Here is a 17,685-nt window from a genome sequence, read left to right on the forward strand (position 1 = left end):
AGACGGGGTTTTAATAATTTTATGCATGTAGATTCCTTGGAATTATGGAGTAAATTTTGGATATTTTTGTAGCTTTACTATCCAGATTCTGTTTTACCAGAACACGCTGAACGTTACCTTTATTTTTCAATAAACCTAGAAGATTTTAGTGAGCGAAGTCACGTCAACAACGTTACCACGCACGGCATATCCCAGCACCTTCGCGATTCGCGCGGTACGTGAGGCGTATTTATTAATCTGCAGTACGACGAATTCTTCGAAGCCTAGTCGGTTTTCTCAAGCATGTATTTCCACGCAACTCGCCTTTGAATAATATAGATGATGCAGATCCACCGATATTATCCTTCAAAGATATTTTGCAGTTCAAAGGTTTGGGTCAGAAAGCCGATTACTCAGAAAATCATAGCAGTACGTAAAATCCAAACGAAAGCCCACAAGGCGCTTCGCAGTAATGCAAACCACAATGTATGTTTGGAAATGTGCACGAGCTGATGGAATTTCTGTAAAGCTGAAAAAGATAAAATGGCGGCCGAAATGCACGCTCCAAAAGAGGGTACTATACTGTCTTCGAGGTAATTTAAGAAAAACATATACACGAGAGAATAATGAAGATTTCGTATATAAAAAGAACTCGAGAGGCTGATAATAAAAAATCGAATTTACATTAGACCGCAATTTGTCCAGAGTTACGCAAAAACTTAACGGATCCGACCGTTAGCATTTCTTCGAGATATTAAGCCGTAACCTTATGAAGGCGAGACCCGGACCCTCTTCAAATAAACAGCTTTTATTAGATGTCTTTTACTATTTCAACTTTGATGACGTCACTCGGACCAGGTTCAATTGAAAGTTTGTTTGGGTTGAATCGATTTTGTCTGTCCCTCGAGTTCAGGGGGATCGTTGTTCTTTATGGAGGGTCAAATTTGTGGACTCGTGTTATTTTATGGACTCCAAAACAGGCATGTCCTTTCGCTTTTACAACAGTACAGCTAGGATACGTTTACAACCTGCTAAAGTTAAACAAATGAACGATGGATGAATAAACTTTGTTATTTGGAAGAATAACACGTTTCTTTAATCTATAAAGAATAATTGCTTAGCATAATATTATGACAATACGTTGGAATACCAGCCTTTGCCTCAAAAAAGCCCCTCACTTTTTATGTCATGAGTAAACCTATATAATTGTTTCAAAGATAATTTGAACATATTTCCGGCGCATTGTACGTATTAAGCCCGACATGACCAAAACCGAGAGGTCCCATTGAAAAGCCGACGGATTAACAGTTTTTAAAAGAGGGATTTTCTTCCTCCGCCGACCTAAATTTCGAACGTTTAAATGACGACGTTGATAAATCTCTGTGTTTCGTTTTTACATGCTCTGCTTTTATTACTGAAATAATTGTTTGAGCAAAACTGAGCTAAATATATTATTTGTTACTGAACATGTTTGTTTTTCGGATTTGGATTTGTCACCTATCCGATGTTTGTCATGGAATGGATTTGATGCGATTGAATGCACACATTCCATAAAATATTGTTATAATATTGTCGGTACACGGAAATGCCGTACCATAATAATAGATACACATTTATACAATAATACCAAAACTATGTTAATCTGTTTACTGAACATAAATTTAATCAGATTTTACATGACACTAAATAATGAAATTTTATAATAAACGTAATACTTTCCTTAATAAAAATTCAAAGCAACAGATAGGAAGAGATTAATCGATCATATTATCGAGATGAATGCAGGCGCCAGTTACATTACGACGTAATCGCAAAATCGACCATAAATATGTCGTAAAGTACGTTTAATACTGAAACAAATCTGGTATAAACCGGTTTCATTGCACCCTACTATTGGTTCTCGATTGGCTGTATTATAGTTCCCGGTAGTGATTTTACGCACGACTTTGACGCCAAGGGAACAGCACTGAAACTTTCATTATTTGTGTTGAAAAACGTGGTCTACGATGTGTCAATTCAGGCGATTCAACACAAAATAGCAAAAGCAGACGTGTCTGCCGCGTCGGTGACGTGAAGCGGATATCAAGGCGCGAACCGCCGCCGCCGGCGGCGGTTTACTATCCCTCTGTCACATCTATTGTCGCTTGTTTAAGATTTTCTACCCGTCTCAAGGTCTCATGAAAGTGCACAGCGTCGCTAAAGAAGTTTTTACTAATACCATCTAATACTCACATTCTCTGTCTTTTATGAACGTCAAATGAACTAGAACAAAACCTTGGCGAATCGTGAAAGTTTTTGCTTCCTATTTTTACATTCGAGAACCCGTCGTAGCGTCCACTCCCGTGAATGAACGGATGACGTCACGCGATGATTTATAGCATTTTAAAAAGTCTGGAGCGGACGACGCGGTGCGATGACGGGATCACGCGGCCTTTGCGTGAATAAAAATTTGCGCTGAATAGAAATAGAAATACGCTGCGGATTTGAAAGGGCCGCTCGAGTTTTTAATTTATGAAAATCTTACGCGACGTCAACTCTTTGCCGTGTGTGGATTGTGTTGTACATGTAAACGCGAACGTGGTACACGAGAGTAATAGATGATATTTATATTATGATTTCAATGAAACAAGGCCAGTTACGCAGAAGTAACTAAAGTTTTATAGTGCCTAAGAGTGTGCGCGTGTAAAAAGTCGGTCCTGCACGTGATCTCTCGCCAGTTATGTCGATATTCCGCTCCACTAAGTTATGAGAGTATAGAATAGTGCTCTTGTGTATTGCGCACACACTTGGGCACTATAAAATTACTCCTGCTGGTTAAATTGAAACCAGAGTTCTCATTTGTATTGCGCACACACTTGGGCGCTATAAAATTTCTCCTGCGTAACTGGCCTGGTTTTAGAACGCGTCGTGGTTGAATGCTCAGAACGCATCATGGCTTTTCTCGATTACCACAAGGCACAACGCGTTGTGGTCGAATAGCACGTCAGTGCTATGTGGTATTTCTGTGATCACCAGAACACGTCGTGGCCGTTGCTTGTTGACCACAACGCGTTGTGAGCCATTTTTTCGCTCACAGAGTATTTTCGGTCTTCGACCGTAACACATAATACACTTTGAGTACTTTTTATCCTGGAAAAATATACGGTTCCTGCGCGATGAACTAATTTTGCCGCAACGGAGTTGGGCGGGCGTCATCTAGTTCGGAATAAAGTGTACAGATTTTTCCATTCGTTTTCATGAGAGAGCACAAATCGAGTACTAAATATTTGGTTTAATAATGAAAACGGCGCGTCAGCAATTCCGCCATGAAATGATTGACGTCACTCAGTTATTGTTTATTCAGTCTAGATGCCAATTTATCTTCAGATTGTAAGCAACAATAACTTCTATCACCAGGGTTTAGGGTTTAATGTTGTATGGCTAACGTTTACTTTGACTTTATTGATGTTTGGGGGACTTTTGGGCTCCGTATTACAAACACGTGTCAACGAAATAGTTACTATTTTAAAGCTAAGGACTATGTAGATGCAAGAGTCACAATAGATCCTTAAGAGTCGCAGTGACTTCAGGACTCGGGCTATAACAACCTGCCTTCAAGGAAAAAAAGTAGATTTACAGCAGTTCTGAGCTAATATCTTAATTGCCACCGTTATATAGTAGTAAAAAGACTAATGCCAAACAAAAATATGTAAAGAAATATTTCATAAATTATCCCATTTTACCATTATTTTGGTTACAATACCTACGCGTACCTAATAAACAAATAAAAACGTAATAACCGAATCATCAAGTCAATGATCATGTAAGTGGATCAAAAAACTTTTGAAACGGGCTTGTTTTGATTCGAATAAGTTGAAGGCGAAACTCCGCTCTGTTGTCGGAATCTAAATCAAACAGTGCGCCGGCTGAACTTTTTAATTGAATCCAGTTACCTTCCATGTCGATAGGCGAAACTTCTTTAATAATTACACTACCTGATCACTTTTGGTCCAAGTTAGAAGCGATGGCGGGGAATATTTTGTTAGCTGTGTAGCTGTTTGTTGAATAGGCCTTTATATTATTCTCTTTAATGAATACAATAAACTGGCAGAAAACTGGCGTGAAACAGCGCTTGCGCTGTGTTTCGCCGAGTGAGTGAGTTTACCGGAGGCCCAATCCCCTACCCTTTTCCCTTCCCTACCCTCCTCTATTACCCTATTCCCTCTTAAAAGGCCGGCAACGCACCTGCAGCTCTTCTGATGCTGCGAGTGTCCATGGGCGACGGCAGTTATTTTCCTACAGGTGACCCGTTTTGCTCGTTTGCCCCCTTATTTCATAAAAAAAATAAAAGCCTTAATTGTGTGACCAATTAGCAAAACTTATCGCACTCTATAAATAGTAATGAAATAAAATGGTACAAGCAAAAAAAAATAGAAATAACTTTGTAAAGAGGCCGACCCAAGAAAAGGTGGCGCGACGAACTAGATGCGTTTGATAAATAGTGGCCAACAACTTCACAGGATCGTGAACTTTGGAAAGAGAGAGGGGAGGCCTTTGCCCAGCAGTTTGACACTGTAGGCTGATAATAATAATAATAATAATAATAATAACTTTGTAACAAAAAAATTGGAGCAGGTTTTCAAGTTAACGCATATTTTCATGTGTGACCAATGACCATTTATGAGGCCTCATCATCATATTCATCATCTACGCGCGGTACAGCATTATGGTCTGAAACATTTTTATTAATGTTTAAGCTATTGCATAGATTTTATCGCGGGCTTTGCACGCGGCGACTGAATCACCCAACACCCCCCACTTCGTCACGGTGCGACTAGACGTATGCGAACTATAATTGCATAAGTTGCTATTATAAAAATGCTATGTAATAGCTTTGCCATGGCAATGCCCGAGTGCGACACGTATTTTTCCGCTTTCCGCTCATGGTTCGCGCCGCTTTTGATTGGCACGGGTAAGGTGATATCGCTGCCGGTTTAGCAATTAAACCACCCCGTCAGACTAATTACGTTTCCCAGTTATTATATTTTCAGTTTACGTTTAACTTCCCTAACTGAAGGCCACTAACGTATCCTCATTAACTTTGCACTAACTGTTTCATTTCGAAGAAACAGTTTAATTTAAGTGTACTATGATAGTTGTTATATTTTGTAGAGAATATTAGTATTGTAATTTGTAGGTAAGGAAGCATACCCATACTGCGTGCAGCGTGACCCATTTAGGGGGGGCGGGGGGAGGGGGCTCTTCAAAATACTACGTTCGGTCACGAGAGGGGGGGAGGTCTATAGTTTTGTCACGTAGTCAATTTCGCCGAGAGAAACGTCATACGATTTTTTTTTCTCGTCATTAAATACTTAACACTGGCATTTATTATGGTTATTTATAGCCAACAGCCATTAAAAAAACAGGCACTGTTGTCACTTATCAGGCATTTTGAAGTTTGGTGAGGTGATCATATTCTAATATATAAAATTCTCGTGTCACAGTTTTCGTTGCCATACTCCTCCGAAACGGCTTGACCGATTCTCATGAAATTTTGTGAGCATATTGAGTAGGTCCGAGAATCGGCCAACATCTATTTTTCATACCTAAAATTATTTTATTTATTTTTTTATTTATTTAAAGATACACCAACAACATATTGTGACAACATTAATAACTTAAAAACTAATACATTTTTGTTTTAAACTAACACAATAGCTAATTACAGGCGTATGCAACTGTTTTAGAGGTATTTGCTCCTTTCATGGCAAAACAACGTTTGCCGGGACAGCTAGTATTTACTATATATTTTAGTGTTCGATTACAATTTGAACTACAGTCGTGACTAAAATAGTAGGTACCATCGAGGAAATTGATTCCTAAGTAGTTGACAGACCAATGTCATGTAGTCGGATCATGTCAATTCAATGTTAATTGTGATCTGTCGGTTGGGTTTAACTTTAAACGCGACCAAATTACTTAGGTCCGCCATCTGCCTAGAAAATTTCTCTGATTGTTCTATTGTAATTTTAGACTATCACTAAATATTATAAAGCAAAGTTTTTCCCCCGTGTCCCTTTGTTCCCTTTAATCTTTAAAACTACGCAACGGATTTTGATGCGGTTTTAAATACTGTTATTGTTGGGGTTTCTAATGTGATGTCGTAAATAATTACATTTTTTTCCGCTTACATTGCAAACGCAGGCTGAGCCCTACGAGATTTATCAAAATAATGTACCAAGTACTGTACACATTGAAAAGGTCTACAGAAAACTCCGCAATGGTATATGTCTACCTCTTATGGATATCCCACAATAACAGTTTTTTGTCATTGACTTTTAACGACAAAATATTATAATGGCTAATTTTCGAAGCGATTTTAACCAATACGGCATTAATCCTTATTCAATAAAACCACTTTAAATACATTGTAAATTGAATATCTATACTAATATTATGAATGCGAAAGTACCTCTATCTGTCTGTCTGTCTGTCTCGCTTTCACGCCAAAACTACTGAACCGATTTTAATTAAACTTTGTACACAGATAGTCTAAAGCCTGAGAAAGGACATAGGCTACTTTTTAACTGGAAAAAAGAGTTGTAAAGGGGTGTTTATACGTAAATTTGTTCAAATTAAGTTAGTTCCAAAAAATCATAATAGATGACGCTGTGCGTCGTCCTACATCGCACAAGCGCTTACTTAAACGTGTTTCTATAAGAGGTGGTAAGGATAACGAAAGTTTTTCGCGAGTTTATTTGAAGTTATAAGAAGATTTTTGAAGTTTGAAATAATCGTACCGCGGAAGCATTTCTGTAGCCTACATGAAACGGCAACTACCGCACGCTACAAGCTGAAGTCCACGCGGACGGAGTCGCGGGCAACAGCTAGTAGATCTATATGGCCCTTTACAGCATATGATTTTAATAAATATATTTTCGAAGATATTACAAATTTAAAAATTGCGAGACTTAGCTTTTGCGGCGGTACCGACCAATGCGGGCCACCAGCCACGGACAGATATAAATAGAGTATAAGTAAAGAATATAAATCAAAACTGTTGAATCGATTTTAATCATTTAATCATTAAAAAATTTTTAAAAAGTAGGTCACGTAGTATGGGTATGCTGATATGCTCCCTAAGATAGAAGGAATGAAAGTTTCTTGATGTCGTGTAGTGTCAAGTGTGTAGATAAGTTCGCTGTGGTACAGACTATAGACTCTTGCGATGACCACCATAAAGATTAATATCGTCTTCTCAAAAGTATAGTTTGTCAATCACATAAAAGTCTCTCGCTTTATATCTCTCTCTCACGCTCTCTCTCTCTCTCTCTCTCTCTCTCTCTCTTCTAAAGAAATCATATCCACGTATGTCAATTGTCATACCAGTACCTACCCATCATAAAGTTAATATACCTAGCGGAATAGAGAAACAAAGGCCTGAGCAAGCGAGATGTCACTATCAGTAACACTGCGTGGTAAAAAGAGACGTGTGATACATGACAGCAGAACTCTTTTTTTGACGTCCAGTCGGCACTTATCGGCACAACACCCACTGAGCTATTAGAGTCTCTTGCCTGGAGAAAATCTTATATTACGGTCCTAACACAATATATCTATTTGATCACTAAAAAATTTATGAATTTTAACGTAAATAATATTCGTCAAACTGCGTAGAAATATCAAAGGGCGGGGGTGTAACTACATCGAACAATGCCGGTTAATGGTATACAATTCTTCTGCTTGAAATATCGCGTGATGAAGGCCTTATTTACGTAAATTAAGGCGCCTATCGTCTGATTACGTGCGATTCACGACTCTATTACGAGTGTACGAGGGAATCGTATTTTTTTTGTGCCGAAAATAAAATTCATGAATCGTGTAAAAGTTGTCTCGTGCGAATAATTTGAGTTTTGTTTTACAGTTTTATGTTTAAATGGACGACGATAAGTGGGGGAAATATTATGTAAATTCGATGTTGGGGTTTTCCAGTTCACGATGATCTGCTACGTAACAGTTTGCTTTAACTAATTAGAACAAACTTGTGACGAAGGGCTCGATTCTCATGTTTTCAATGTCGTTTCGATCGCGCGTGAACGAGACAACCTGGCCCTACCATGAGCATTTATTAGCAGTATTACTTTAATATTACTTTTGAAGTTCGCATAAACAAGCATGATCTCTATTTATATGAACATAGCTAAGTTTTTTGTTTGTGTGAAACCTATAATAATAATAATAATATCTATGGACGCTTCACACCACGTCAGTCTGGCCCCGTGCTAAGTACCTGTAGTGCTAGCACGGCGACCAGCGGAAATGCGAAAGTATGGACAAACTGTGGAAATAAACCTAAGGTGCCGTTCCGATCTTTTTTCGTTCCGAAAAATTCAATTAAAATGCCACTTTATGACAGACTATAGTCACAAACTGTGGAGATAAACTTAAGGTGCCGTTCCGATCTTTTTTAGTTCCGAATAATTCAATTAAAAAGCCACTTTATGACAGACTATAGTTCTAAAAATTCAAATAATATCCTACATTATGACATATACTATAGTGTGTCATAAAGTGGCATTTTAATTGAATTTTTCGGAACGAAAAAAGATCGGAACGGCACCTTAGGTTTATTTCCACAGTTTGTCTATACTTTCGCATTTCCGCTGGTCGCCGTGCTAACACTACTGAAGGACTTGTGTTACTGGTACCAGACAACGGAAATATATTTAATACTTTTATACTATACATATATTTAAGATTTTAATTATGTGATACACATATTTAATACACATCCATGACCCAGGAACTTTGAAAACTTTTTGTTCTGTCGGCGGGATTCCAACCCGCGATCCCCGGCTTGAGCTACCAACAGCCCACCAACTGAGCCACAGAGGTCGTCAATAACCAGGAACTAGGAAATCAGGATTAATCTGAAAGTAATATTAAAGTAATACGGCTATGATGTCATGACTCATGTAAGATGTCATGGTAAATGGCTGTAATCGAAGCATCGAGAAATAGGATGTTGTACAAAAACAGTAGCTAACACTCTTATCATAAAAATTATGAAAACAAAACACCCGGGTGAAAACAAGTCTTCCTTTGAACTGAAAGTCGATTTTTACAATTGATATTATACTTAAATACTTGGAATATAAAATGAGCGCGTAAATATTTCAAAGATCTTCCTCGTGAATTATTTATAGAGAATCTCTCGGGGGCTCTCACGTTCAAAGTACAGGATTAAGTCGATAACATGATTTTATAGCGGCGATGTATCACATTCACTCCGAGTAACTTATCAAATAAATATTCAAATACAAGAAAAAATATGTTTAAGATACCTCATATCTACTACATTTTCCATTTCGGGTTCAAGATACTTTGGTACGGAGCTTGCCATCAAAAGAAAGTAAAGGTTAAACGTTTAAAGAAATAGACGTTTAAAAAAGTATTGTTATTTTTTTTTCTCGTGAACCATCGAGGAAATTGATTCCTAGGCAGTTGACGGACGAGTTATGTCAATTCAATGTTAGCTGTGATCGGTCGGATTAGTTTGACTTAACGCGACCAAATTACTTAGGGCCTTTCCACATGACGTATTTTTTGCGCACTGACGACGCGCGTTTCTGGGCCCGTACCACGATACGGTTTTGAGACTCAAACAATCGTACGAGAATGTTGCGTCCTTCTCTAACAAACGTGAAATGACGTCGTTAGAGCAGGACGCGGCATTCTCGTCCGATTCTTTGAGTCTCAAAACGGTTTCGAGGTACGGCCTCAGATGCGCTCGTCTTCTGCGCGTTTTCATCGCGTTTTGGCAGATATAAAGTTTACTACGTGTCGGCTTCCTTCCGTTTGCTCAGCGTTCAACTCGCGTTTGTATCGATACAAACGAGCTTAAAAAAACGTCGCGTGGAAGAGCCCTTAGGTCCGCCATCTGCCTAGAAATCTAAAAGATACCTTGTAGTTATTTGTCAACGTTAACTGGCGACTAAGCAATTTGACGAATAAACGCTCGGTATGTTATCCGAAAAGTTCTAGATAGTGTAATAGATACCGACCCTTTTTGATATCATATCTTTTTGTCCTTGAACTTGGCTCTCATGTCACATTTATGTTTTTGAAAAGCTTCATGATTAATAGCCATAAGACCTAGACCTGAAAACTTTACTCAACGACTAGACAACGATGATGCATTTAATACTAAAGTGTTCGACTTCATTGCCACGCCAGATGGTTGTCTAAGCTAACCACCTGCCGTAACAAACTTGGCAGAAGCGGGAGCCAAGTGTTCATAAGCTGAGGCTTACATTGTGTTCGTTTAATAACTCTTATGTAAGTGTTTTGCTGAAGTCACAATATCTGAAAATCTCTCTCTATGTTGGGCTACATTGATTTTCTAGGTTCACGTAAATATTGTTCATGTTTATGTCAGTACCATCGAAAAAATTGATTCATAGGCACAAGGCGGACCTACGCCATTTGGTCGGGTTATGTCAATTCGGTAGTTGCGATCGATGAGCTGAGTTTGACATAACGCGACCAAATCCCGACCAGCCTAGGAATCAACTTCTCTGATAGCACTTTTGATATTCCGGTGATATTCCGGTGGTAAAAGGTCGTCATAATTCAAAACAATAAAACAGATATTATATACGTTACTACTTGTCAACCAAGTCTAGTACTCTTACTCGCTTGGTTATTGGGTGACTTAGTTATTTCACGGCCATAATCACACGAATTAGTATATGTGTAAAATAGGCTTAAAGCCTGATAATATTCGCTGCCCTGTGATTTCAATTTCACGCCATCTTAGGCCAAGGGCATTTGCGTATCGAACCCGTATCACCGCAAACACTTTTCCTGTTTGAGACTGACAATGCTTTATAAGCCAGCGTAACATTACCAAAATCTAAACGGTGAATCTAAGGACAAAAATTCATAGAAAATATCTAAATTTGTAAGAAATTCTGTTCCTCGTTCGTTGATTATACCAAAATTTACGATTTTTAGCCTTATCAGACAGCAGAAGTGTAAACTTTGGAATATTTTTAGAGTCATGCACATTTGATACCGCACCTACTTGTACGTTTAGGTACAAGTTACAACGTCTACAAACCCTACCCTTTTTAAAAAAAAATCCGCGAACATGCATCCAAATGACCACGACTTAAACACTTAAGGGGGCGTCTAACCCTAAAATGTAGATTTTATAATTCATTTTTATACTTGAAAATAAGTCCCGATTGTTTCATTTTCTAAAATTAGATACTACATTATAATATTTCCGAGAATTCAATCTCAGCAAAAACACGATATCTTAAATTTTTCTCGATAGAAAAAAATCACAAAGATGCATCTAATTTTCACGAATTTTTCATTTATTGCCGTAACCGTGCATTGAATTACGTTAATATTTTAACACATTGTATAAAATTCTATCATTGAGAGATCGACCTAGCGGATTTTTAAAATGTTGTATATTCATCGAGTAATTGAGAAAAAACTAATTTGGCGATGAATCCGCGTCATTCTTTTCCACCTGGCATATGAAAGACGGGCGTGAGTGTGAAGAGAGAAGGACGATGTTTGATTTTTGGGGTTAGTCGCCCTCTTAAACCACCAACACAGACATTCATCACTCCACAAAGTGACTTTTCGCCGCGAGTCTCAAACTTCAAGGCATTGTATGTTTAAGATTGGCTTCTATAAATAAATCACAGCGTTCTCCCCTTGACATAATATTATGAAGGGCGTTACATCATTGCCCCGGTTCAAGGTTCTGTCACTCCGTCACGTCACTCCTGTAATTACAACGCCAATCACGTCACGTGACTTTTTTGAATTACCTTAAATATTTTGATAATATATTTTTTATAAGAACTGCACGTTCTCCAATTAATTATATGATAGAACTACACGAGTGGTTTTGAACGTGTTTTTTTTTTTAAATAAGGGGGCAAACGAGCAAACGGGTCACCTGATGGAAAGCAACTTCCGTCGCCCATGGACACTCGCAGCTACAGAAGAGCTGCAGGTGCGTTGCCGGCCTTTTAAGAGGGAATAGGGTAATAGTGGAGGGTAGGGATGGGAAGGGAAGGGAATAGGGGAGGGTAGGGAAGGGAATAGGGGATTGGGCCTCCGGTAAACTCACTCACTGGGCGAAACACAGCGTAAGCACTGTTTCACGCCGGTTTTCTGTGAGAACGTGGTATTTCTCCGGACGAGCCGGCCCATTCGTGCCGAAGCATGGCTCTCCCACGTATAACGTACTTAAGAGCCCATATGACCCTAACTTGACTACATACTTTAACCTAGATCTCAAAATCTGTAAGGTCTAGAAAACTGATTTTTTGACACAAGTAACTTCAGTTCATAAAGATTAAATGCTCAAGACAAAAACACGATTACTCAAAAAATGCTCGATAGTTTCTTTTTTACAAAAAACCTTGTTTTAGATACATTTTTGCTTGGATCTTCGAAGTTTGATGTCTTTTCTTTAATATTTTTTAATATCTAAAAAGGTATTGATAAAACCTAAATTTGCTCAAAATACTTTTTTCATAATCATTATAGTTCGTCTTTTATTCAAGTAAAACTAACTCGGCGATGATTCCGCGCCGTCCTTTTTCACCTGGCATATGAAAGACGGGCGTGAGTGTGAAGAGAGAAGGACGATGTTTGATTTTTAGAGTCTCTTAACGTCTCCCACGCAGGGGCATAATATCAGAAATATCTTCAAATATTCGATAATTGCCCAGGGGCCAGGATCGACGTCAACTGCGCCAAGACAGCTTCGTTAAGAGGATACCACACCGCCATTTTTTCCATACAAACGTTGTCCCCTGTTTCCTCCCTGGATAATGCTAGTAGAGTTATAATTTTTTTTCCTGAATATCTACGGCCACTAATACAATGTCCCTATGTTTTCTTTTTTTTCATAATTTAATTATTAAATAAGATATGAACGTTCAAAAACCCAAAAAAATGGCCAGATTTTCCACTGTGTTCAAACGTCCAGAAAACAGATTTGGATAGATTATACAAAAAAAGCAAAACATAGGAATACAGCTCAAGCCTTTTTTTAATCCGTAATAAAAAAAGTACTTAAATCGTTTAAGTTTTGGAGAAGGAATCAGGGGACAACGAATCGTTGATTTTCTGGATTTTCTGCAGTTGTCTCTATCGCGTTCTGCGGTATAGGCTTGAGGTAAGGGAGACAGCTATAGATATTACACGTACTTTTTTTTCATTTCTCTAGCCGCTGTGGTATCCTCTTAACGTGAAGAGGGGCTTATATTTTAACTATCTCATAATTTACTATGGTGGTACAAATATAGGTTGGAAAAACTTCCTCGAGGCTTAACCATACTCCCACAATTACTTATATTATGACAAAACAAAATTTTCTAGGTCAGCTAGAACTCCTATGAAATGTTGTATCTTTATTGTGTAATAAGTAATACAATAGTGCAACATCAAATATTAAGATCGCATTGATAATAATGTTATATCTATATTCATAATAATTACTACTAGAGATCGCCCAATGGTCGAAATTCGACCTAAGTTTCAACGACATAAATTACTACTACCTATATTTTGTAAAAAATATTTTTTCTTTTTTTTTTTTAACTCTTGTCTCTGGGACTAAGCTGATCTCAGACTGGCCGTGTAAGCATTGTCTAATAGTGTCTTAGATTCAATAAAAAAAAAAACTATAATCCATTTTCAATTTGTCAACTTGTTGTCAACAGACTTCAACCATAAATAAAAGAGTATTCGTATGTATAGGCTTGTCACTCAAAAATCTGTCATTTCTCATGTAGGTGTGTTGTAGTGCGTGTAATGTTATATTTGTTAAAAAATGTATGATAAAAGCATAATTTCAAAATAATAATAGTTCGATGCACTCCTTCACCACATAAATTATAACTGTGCAAAATTTCATGCACCTACGTTTCCCCATTTTTCGTAAAAAAGGTTACAAAGTTTTTCGTTCGCGTATTAATATTATGATGATGATTATTCTTTGAAGTTACTACTATCCCAAGTAAGGTACCTTGCATAACAAAGTCTACTACTATTGCATATGCATATTAGTAGATACTATTATGATATTCAAATTGTTCACTTTCACTCAATGGGGATTGTCCATTTTTTTTTTAATTTTGCTCATTACATAAACATTTCGAGGAATAAGGTCAGTGATCGTTTTTCTGTATATAAACGAAAAAAATACCCATTAGTTACTTATATTTTTGAACAAATATGTTTAACCTTTGTTTGACCTTCAATGGCGTTAAATTAGCAATAAATTCGACCAACATTACGTTTCGAACTTTTCTTAAGCTTCTCGTATCAGTTTTCACATAATGAGCCATTATATAAATAAGATTGAAAGGAAAAAACATACTGCAGAGGTCAATTATTGGCCGCCGATGATGACGTCATAGCGAAACTTTAAGAATTTATTGAGAAAAAACTAGCCAATTAATTTCAAAATTATTTAATTAATATTCTTAAAATACCCTATTTTGACGAAAAAAAACATAAAAAGTACATGTGATTTTTTTTTTGGATAATGCCCATTCTTCACCTGAATGCCTATTCACCTAAAACTGTTACTAGCTGAATAAATTAATAGCCATTAAAATTTTCAAGGATGTCTGCTGATAAACTAACTATAACCTAGTTCAATATTATCGACTGCAATAAAATTTCTAATTTAATGTTCTTTGTTTCAGGTAAACAGCCAATTCGTTGCTACAAATAGGTATGATATCAATTTTATTATTACTAACTAGACGTTCCGCGCGGCTTCGGCCGCGTAAATTGGATATTTCACAGACAAATTAGTCCGCAAAAAATAGCCTATGATCCTTCGCGTGGTCTACTTCTCTGTGACAAATAACAGAGAAATTGCTCCAGTACCTAGTTCGTGAGATAAGGCCTTTCAAATAATTTCCCCCATTTTTTCCACATTTTCCTCTACATATTTCTTCGCTCCTATTAGTCTCAGCGTGATAAAATAAAGTCTATATCCTTCTCCGATAAATGAGCTGTCTAACAATGAAATAATTTTTCAAATCGGACCAGTAGTTCCTGAGATTAGCGCGTTTAAATAAGCGTTTTCAAATAATTACCCCCGTTTTTTCCACATTTTCCTCTATTTCTTCGCTCCTATTAGTCTTAGCGTGATAAAATATAGCCTATAGCCTTCCTCAATCAATGAGCTCTCTAATACTGAAAGAATTTTTAGCAGAAGCAGGCATCCGTTTTTTCCGTGCGGCAAAAAGAAAGGATATTACTTACTCTCCTATGCTCCGCTGGCGGTCTACTCTATAATAATTATGTGAATTATTAAGTACTACTAGATAGTCTTCGATCAGATAACATGTTCTGACGCGAGTATATTTTTTTGCCATAAAAAAGTACAAAACACCTCTATAGAAGATTTTTTAAGCTACAAAAACCTTTAGTCATGTCGTGAATATCTGACTGATGTGACATAGCCTTCACTCGTTATCGTGAGGGTGTGAAGCCAAACGCACTTCCTCCTCATACTCATGTGATGTGACAACAATAAGAGGGACAATTACACGTGATAGTATCTTAATCCTCACACTTGATGTCCTTTTGCCAAGAGTTTATTTTAACTGCCATGGAAGCTATGGTAATAATCTCCGAGATATTGTATTGATTATGTAGACGAAAAGCCTGCATACATATTTTATTTTTATTTTGATATAGACGTTTTATAATAAACTTTATATTAAAAGTCAAGGAATATCCGAGTTTATTTCATGTTTTCATTTCCGAGTTTATATCTTATTACAAAAAAATATTATCCGCTTAAATATGTAGTTAAATTAATCCATCAATCCCCAAGCGGCAGCCGGCTGCCGCACAACAATAGAAAATCTATTGTGTCTGCGATTCCCACGATGGAGGTGCTACTGTTTATATTATGTCTAAAGACTTATAAATATTCATTGACCTTATCAATGAATCAGAGAAAATTGTTGTACCTTCAAAAAGGAATAAGATCACCTAGATCCTAGACCGAACTACGATTTTTAACCCAAATCTGATGAATGTTAACAAAAGTACACCATTTAACTATTTGGATGAACAACGTTCATTTTTCACAAAAAAGTGTCATTCCTTGATTTTCCATGGAATCTTTAATTAATACACAGTAGTTATATTAAGTATTCATAATTGCTATAATCTTAGATCAATAGCCCAGGCTGTTTTTACAACTTATTACTATTCAGTACCGATATCTGGCCCATTGTTACATCACAATGCAAGGGCAGAGTGCACCGATTCTTATTAACATCGTAACAACACGATACTGGTTTATACCCACAAAGCTGTGAAGATTGTTCATTATTATTATGTCCGAACACCTTTTATAAAGTCATTGGTCTAGACTCTAGGGAAAGTGAAGTAATTTTAGAGGATTTTTTTTTATGTAGATTTAGTTATTCGTCAATATAGAACTTCAGCAAGGCCTCCGTCTGCCGTGCGTCTCTGCTTCTCTTCATTTAAACCATAGTCCGATTCACAAAATTTTACAGATTTTGACCCGCGGCGACAGTCTAGTTACTAGTAACTTGCCAGTCACCAGTCTTGCTACACGTTGTAAATCATTCAAATCTATCCATGTAAATCAGCCTTTCCTAAAGTGGGCGATAACGCCTCATTGTGGGCGCTGAAGGTCTAAAGGGTTGACTGGTGTGGGACCCAGAAAAAAATGGGGGTGTTGTGTAAAGGGCGGTTTAGGACCCAGAAAAAAATGGGGATGTTGTGTAGAGGCTTGGGGAGGTGATTTGTAATTTCATTTCATCCGGATGCATTTTAAATTGAAACAATGGGGGGCGCTAAAACATCATTGTTCACAAAGTGGGCAGTAGACAAAATAAGTTTGGGAACCCCTGATTTAAATGGATCATAATATCAAGATTACTAGCATTCAAAGTATGAAGACTCGCATTATAAAGCACTAGAAGATGTCCGCAACTCCGTTGTGCAAAAATTCATTAATGATGCCGGAACCGTACATTTTTTCCGAGATAAAATGTATCCTATGTCCTTTCTCGGGACTCAAAGTATATCCATACCCAGCTAAATCGGTTCAGCGTTTTGGACGTGAAGGGGTAACAAACAGACAGGCTGTCGCATTTATAATAACGTATTGGTATAGATATATGTCTACCGTAACAGACAATAAGCTAATGAACCGCCTATGTCACTCCTCTTGGCATAGTCTCTGCAATCTCGTTATTATTTCAAGCGTGTCACAGTAAGGAGCTTATGGCATCTGGTCCCTACAATATTAGCCCTAGTGTTCAGTTTGAGCTGTCTTGAAGCTTGCCAAGAAGTATTTAGCTTGTCAATTGTATTGGCTTGACAGACATTACTTGCTTAGTGTTTGTATTCGTCGTTGAAATGTATATCATCAGCTTATTTATGATTATCATCTTTGTTAACATCCATTGTTATATTTTTACATCATACTTACCTATTTAGTTAATGTCAGTATTCTCTTATTCTAACAATAAAAAGTTAATTTGCACAACACTAAAATTAATCACGTAAGTATTTAACATTTTTTAAAAATATAATTATTTTAAGTATAAAAAATCATTGCAATTGTTATTTACATGTTTATTGTGGAATAACAATTTTATAATAAATAAATCTAAGTTTCACGTA

The 17,685-nt window shown here is 37.1% G+C and overlaps 1 protein-coding gene across 5 annotated transcripts in view; it reads left to right on the forward strand.

Moving 5' to 3' along the window:
* Window positions 1–17,685, forward strand: part of LOC121732851 (RNA pseudouridylate synthase domain-containing protein 2-like) — a 396,327-nt gene that overhangs the window by 232,495 nt on the left and 146,147 nt on the right. The window contains exon 3 of one of the 5 annotated variants that reach the window (XM_042122882.1): window positions 14,709–14,737. The exons of the other annotated variants lie outside the window; for them this stretch is intronic. The gene's annotated coding sequence lies outside the window, so the exon portion shown is untranslated. The remainder of the gene's footprint in view (window positions 1–14,708; window positions 14,738–17,685) is intronic. 5 annotated transcript variants of the gene reach the window in all.

This window comes from Aricia agestis, chromosome 1 (genome assembly GCF_905147365.1).
Source record: "Aricia agestis chromosome 1, ilAriAges1.1, whole genome shotgun sequence".
Taxonomy (NCBI): domain Eukaryota; kingdom Metazoa; phylum Arthropoda; class Insecta; order Lepidoptera; family Lycaenidae; genus Aricia; species Aricia agestis.